This window comes from Triticum aestivum, chromosome 3B, assembly GCF_018294505.1.
Source record: "Triticum aestivum cultivar Chinese Spring chromosome 3B, IWGSC CS RefSeq v2.1, whole genome shotgun sequence".
Classification (NCBI taxonomy): domain Eukaryota; kingdom Viridiplantae; phylum Streptophyta; class Magnoliopsida; order Poales; family Poaceae; genus Triticum; species Triticum aestivum.
Window position 1 is genome coordinate 834,132,827 of NC_057801.1, and position 5,655 is coordinate 834,138,481.

General features: G+C 45.4%; 1 long non-coding RNA gene across 8 annotated transcripts in view; it reads left to right on the forward strand.

Moving 5' to 3' along the window:
- The first annotated feature begins 2,505 nt into the window (after window positions 1-2,505).
- The window catches only part of LOC123072780 (uncharacterized), a 6,697-nt gene continuing 3,547 nt past the window's right edge, over window positions 2,506-5,655 (forward strand). For 3 of the 8 annotated variants that reach the window (XR_006435420.1, XR_006435419.1, XR_006435422.1), the window contains exons 1-3: window positions 2,507-2,772; window positions 3,188-3,287; window positions 4,938-5,149. This is a non-coding gene — a long non-coding RNA (uncharacterized lncRNA). Of the gene's footprint in view, window positions 2,815-3,184; window positions 3,288-4,937; window positions 5,150-5,655 lie in introns of all 8 variants that reach the window. The other 5 variants (XR_006435421.1, XR_006435416.1, XR_006435418.1 and 2 more) reach the window with 5 other exon arrangements.

Below are 5,655 nucleotides of genomic sequence, written 5' to 3' on the forward strand. Positions count from 1 at the left end.
AGGGATAGTCGGGATGGCATGAGGACTCGCGATGCCGACCATGAGTATTAGGAAATGGTGGTTGGGCCAGTGGAGGGCGTGTCGATGGTGGTGAGGGCTGTCGGCAACACGAGATAGGATAAAACTGATCAGAGCCTCAAAATATTACTCGGTAACAAGCAAATATTATGTCCCATATTTTCTTGCCGGATGGACAGATGCATGGCCAGAACTCTAAAACGGTACTACCTATGTCCTGATTTATTAGTCCCCATCATATTTGACCCGCAAAAAAAGGTTCGGCCATATATATATTTGACTAGCAAAATATTAATGCATGCACCAAAATTATATTGTTGGTTCGTATTTGCTTGTAGTTTTCAGTGATATCATAGTTTGAATGTAGTTAAAATTGTGGTGAAAATATGACTCAAATACGAGCGGGACTAAACCAAGATTTAGGTAGTTCGAACAACGACACTAGTCGGATTAGGATTAGTACCACGAGAGTCAAATTGATCTTCAGATTTATTCGCAAAAAAGGAAAAAAACACATCGATCTGCAGATTATACTCCCTCTGTCCCGAAATACTTGTTGAAGAAATGGATAAAAATGGATGTATCTAGAACTAAAATAAGTCTACATACATCCATTTTTTCAACAAGTATTTCCGGTCGGAGGGAGTAGTTGACAGATTACCGTGCGGGCGTACGATTGATCCCCTACAAGACGTACAAAATCCATCCATCTTCCGTGTGTGCGTGCGTCCATATTGAGAAACAGTATAATGGGGCGAGCTAGGAGCCTCCACAGCGATTCACGTCTCTCAGCCGTTGGATCACTCAAACAGACGATGCAGATCAAGTCGATCATCCCACGTCGTCCACACGTTCGACGAACCGTCTCACGGGATGCTGCTCCGCAGAACGAGCTCATGTTTCTCTCCTTATAAGGGGGCCGTCCAAGGCCCAGGCCAGGCCGTCCAAGTTCCAGCCCTATTCCCCCGAACGAACAGCCCCTCTATTTCCTTCCTACGCGAGGCGCCGCCGTTTGGCCTCCGCGATGCGCCGTCGCCGTCAGGAAGCTTCTACTGCATGAGCACGACTGAGTCCGCGTCGGTGCTGTTCACCCTCATGTACTCTTCCTCCGGATCCCCTTCTTTACTTGTTTTTAATTTCATGTCTTGCAGCGCTCCTCCATGGCAGCGCGGCGCCCGCCCCCGTCATCGTTGTCCATCACCGGCTGTCCTTCTACTGCATCCGCCTCCATGCCTTGCAGCTGTACGGCGCATCCGTTCCCATCCCATAACTGAAGCTGACATGCGTCATCACTAATCTCAGCTTCATAGGTAAACATATTTCTCCATACACTTTTCTGGATTGCTGTGGAATCACATACTGATTGCTTTGAGTCCTCGTTTTGCAGTCCGTTGAGAAGAAATCTTGCCCCGTTAAACGTTATTCATTTTTTCTTCTGTGAGTTCCATGCTTGTATTGGTTTGCTTTGATCATGTTTATTTTTCATGTTGGGATGGAGAATTCAGAAATAAATCAATGAATTCTAAATAAATTGATACGGAAGTTAGGGGGCTGGAATACCATTTGCCTTTCATCATGATGCTGTTAAGCATGTGATCTTGAGTAGAGAGAGAGAGAGATTAGCTATGTTCAATTCTATAACCTAGCAAGTATCTCAGGTGGTAAGAAATTATGTGTGTTGAGTCAGTGTGGTAAGATCTGGTAGATGTTGATTGCTTGCCGGCTTCCACGTTGCTTATTGCGCCAGCCACTATTGGTGCATAATGGTTAGGCTCACACTGCATTGCTCATCTCCAGGTGTAATGCATGCATAGTAGGCAAAGTCTGAAGGTATTCTCCTACATCCTGATAATTCCTTGTGTGATATTGTAGTAGTGGAAAATATTCCCTTCTATTGCCAATTTTCATTTGCCAGTTGTGTTCTTGTTTGATTAATTTCTCATTCTAGACATTGCAGATGAATTTAGAACTTGCAGTTGTGAGTATTTCCTGAGTGACAAAAAGGAAGTAAGCATGGAAATTAAGGGACAATTACACTACGTGAGCTATGCCCCTCCACAACATTTTGACATCCTTAGTTCGATCTATAGAAGCATGGTCATGATTTCTTTTGGGTTTTATTAGTATGACTCTCCTCCCCTTGTAGCATTGATTAGCGGACATTGATTATTATTTTAAAATATGGTTCAAACCATTTTAGCTTACTAAGGTTGAACCAGGGAAAGCTTGTGAAGGCATATTTCTCAACAATTTTAAAGCTTGCATCTATATTTTCATTAAGGGACGGGCGCGGCAAAGCGCGCCTTTATGATCTAGTCTAACATATAAAGCCTCCTAGTGTGGTAGTCACAACGAAGGCCTCGAGCGCAGGGTACCACGCGAGGGAAAAAAGCCCACCGCACCGCGCCGCGCGCGGGGGTGCAGCGCACCACGCGAGCGAAAAAACCACCGCACCACGCTCGTCGCGTGATAAAAGGTGAGCGGGCAGCAGACCTAGCCCACCCCGCGACCCTCGTTCCTCATGTGCCGCCGCCGCCCCCCGCCCGCGATGGAGAAAGTGAGAGGAAAGAGGAGAGGGAGGTGAGGCAGCAGACAGGAGAGGGTCACCGGCTGCTGTCGGCCTGCGCCGGCGAGGTCGGGCGCGACCTGGCGGTTGGTGGCGGCTCGATCCGCTCCTGGATCGGGAGAGGAGGAAGGGAGGTGGGGGGCCGGCCGTCTCTGTGCCTCCTCGACGCCGAGCTGCGGCTGCTCCATGTGTGCGCTCTCTCTCTCTCTCTCTCTCTCTCTCTCTCTCAGGTACTCTCTCTCTCTCTCGATCTCGATCTTCTCTCTCGCCGCTGCTGCTCCCCAACCACCGTGCTGTGACGTTGCTTCCCAAATTGGTTGTTGTCTCGTCTCCTCCGACCTCATACCGTCCTGGGCGGCGCCGGTACCGAGGCGCCACCTCTGCCTCCACCCCCACTGGGCAAGGAGCTCGAGGTGTTTGGGGGATTCTTGTCCCTGATGTTAATTAGGGTGACTATGCCCGTGAGTTCGCCCGTGCCCATGCGCTTGCTGTAGCCATGTGGTTCCTGAGAGTATTGTGCTTGCTTCAAATAGAGTATGGTGGTTGGATTTGGTTCTCTTGGTGGTGTCTTCCCTACCATCTCATTTTTTTCGTGGCCAGCAGGAGGAGTAGGAGGAGGAAGGGAGGATGAGGAAGTAGACCAGCAGGAGGAAGAGAGGATCTCGGGACGCGCTCCTTATTGGACTTACTGTAGTATAAACAGGTACATGTTGTGCAGCTCATGCTTTTTTCTCTTGCCATCAGTGAGCTTTTCTCCTTCGATGTTACTGGTTTTGGTATGTTGTCCCCGTCGATGTGTGTTACCTTAGTTGATACTGCTTGGTAGCTTTCTTCTTGTTCAGGAAATGGTCACGGTTAGTTAGATTTCTTTGTTAGTTCCTGTCAATAATATTCTCATCTCTAGCTACATTCCAACGGAGGGATCTTTTTTGTTCTCTTTCTTGCTTTGTTGGGTACCTTTACTGGCGAGCAAAGCTTTGGATGTAGCTAAATTCATCCAAAGTAGATCTTTGTTGTCTTCCATGCAATGGCGGAGCTACCACCAAAAAGGTGGGCAGGCCAGAGACTACAAACTGTGCTATCAAACTGAAAATCACTGCATTGTTGTGGGCAGGGCTTCATATAGAACTTCTTTTTGCTTCAGTCTTGGGTGGGCCATGACACATCCGGCCTGGCCGTAGCTCCGCCGGTGCTTCCTTGGTTTCCCGCATGCCTCATTTTTTCTCTGTCAAGGAAGGATTTTTCTGTTCTATGTTCTTTGGTTGATGTTTCTTTTTCCTTGTACTGGAGTGTAAGAGATGAATGGCATGTCTGTGATATGATGATTAGTATGGTACTTACTAATTGGTTATTTTGGATAAACTAAGTGGGTCTGGTCCAGGATTAAGGACAAAATAGTTTCAGATATCTTAGGTTCAATGTTATTGCTGGCTCTGGATTCAGACTCAGGTTCATGTTGATGTGTGTTGTAACAAATTAGGTGCCAACCTGGAACATGAGAAAATTTACATGTCTAGAAAAGGACCAGTTAGATGTGTGCCTTAATCCTGTTTGGTTCATATGCATTGCTTATGCTTTTTATTTGTACTATCAGAACATTTGCCGTTTATGGATTCCTTATTAGTACTACGAGCCTGACAGGCTGTTTATTTTCTGTTTGACTCAAATCCTCCGAATTCATGAATTGCTTATTAGTTCTACGTGTCTGGCCGGCTGTACACTGCATGGCCCCATAATCATATTTACTAGCAAATAAGATTTGAGGTGTACAATGTAATCGAATATGAAATGAGCCCTTCTTTTCATGCTTGGCTGATGTGTTGGTTAGTACTTATTTCATGTTCTGTTTTCTAGATTTTGTAGATGGTGGCCTTACAGGTTGTGCACCATATGTTCTTAGAACCAGATTTGCTAGCCTGTGGAATTTGGGTTATTTCACTGTATATATATGCTGATGTCAAGTGGCCTATCAATATTTGCTTGCTTGTTATTTGTCCTTGTTCCCTGCTTTGCTTCTTAGGTTTTGCAGATAGCCTGACAGGATGTACACAGCATGCTCTTAGAACTAGATTGGAATACGAAGTGTTTTGGTGTGACCTGATATATAGTTGATCCTTTTTCTATCCTTGGTTGATGTGTTGATACTTATTTCCCTTTCATGTTCTGTAGGTACTAAAGCAGCAATTGTTGTTAGCTGTGTATTTGGAGGTTGCGCATGTAAGCTGTGTATGGGTAGTGATGTTTTAGTTTACATGGCCAGCGCCGTGTCGTTTTTTGGCTGATGGCTTTAGGTTCTAGATGCTTAATTAACTTGGTATTTCTATTGTTTGACCATGTGTTGATTTTTTTGCAGGCCTTGCCTTTAGCTTTGTGGAATATTTAGATCGCGGCGATAGGTTCGAGCGACGCCAACCGCGGCCAACGACCTTGATGCGGATGGCAGCGACTGAACCGGTGGACATGGTCGACGTATAGGGGAATCCACATTTCTCTTTGCTTCCATGTCCACAGGAGAAAATTGCTAAACATTTTGGCATCCCAAGATTTCCTCCCCACGGTATGCAGGTGTGTGCGGCATATGTTTGCGTAAATGTCCGAATTGGAAAGACTTCTTTATGTGTGCATCTTCTTTTGTTCGATCTGTGTGATCTCTTGTCTTCTTTTACCTTGCTTCAACTTAAAGGCTAACGACAGATTCAACATAAACTTTCAACTTGAGCATCTTTCCTGACCTATATATGATAAGGAGGTACTCCCTCCGTAAAGAAACATAAGAGCGTTTAGATCACTAAACTACCAGCTACCTTAGTGATCTAAACGCTCTTATATTTCTTACGATGGGCAGAAGAAGAATAAGATGGCAATGAGTCCGATAAAGTTTTTGTCAAACAGTCTGATGCTTTTATTCACGTATGTGTGCTGTAAAATTTGCGGAACCAGTACAAGTTATTGCACAATCACTGTGCCAGTTTTTTATGGCTTGTTTATTTCATTTTGTTTCGGTAGTTGCTTTCCCTGGCGTCAAATCTTTTGTTAGAGAGAATGGTTCAGAAAACTGTTCTTCTTGAACC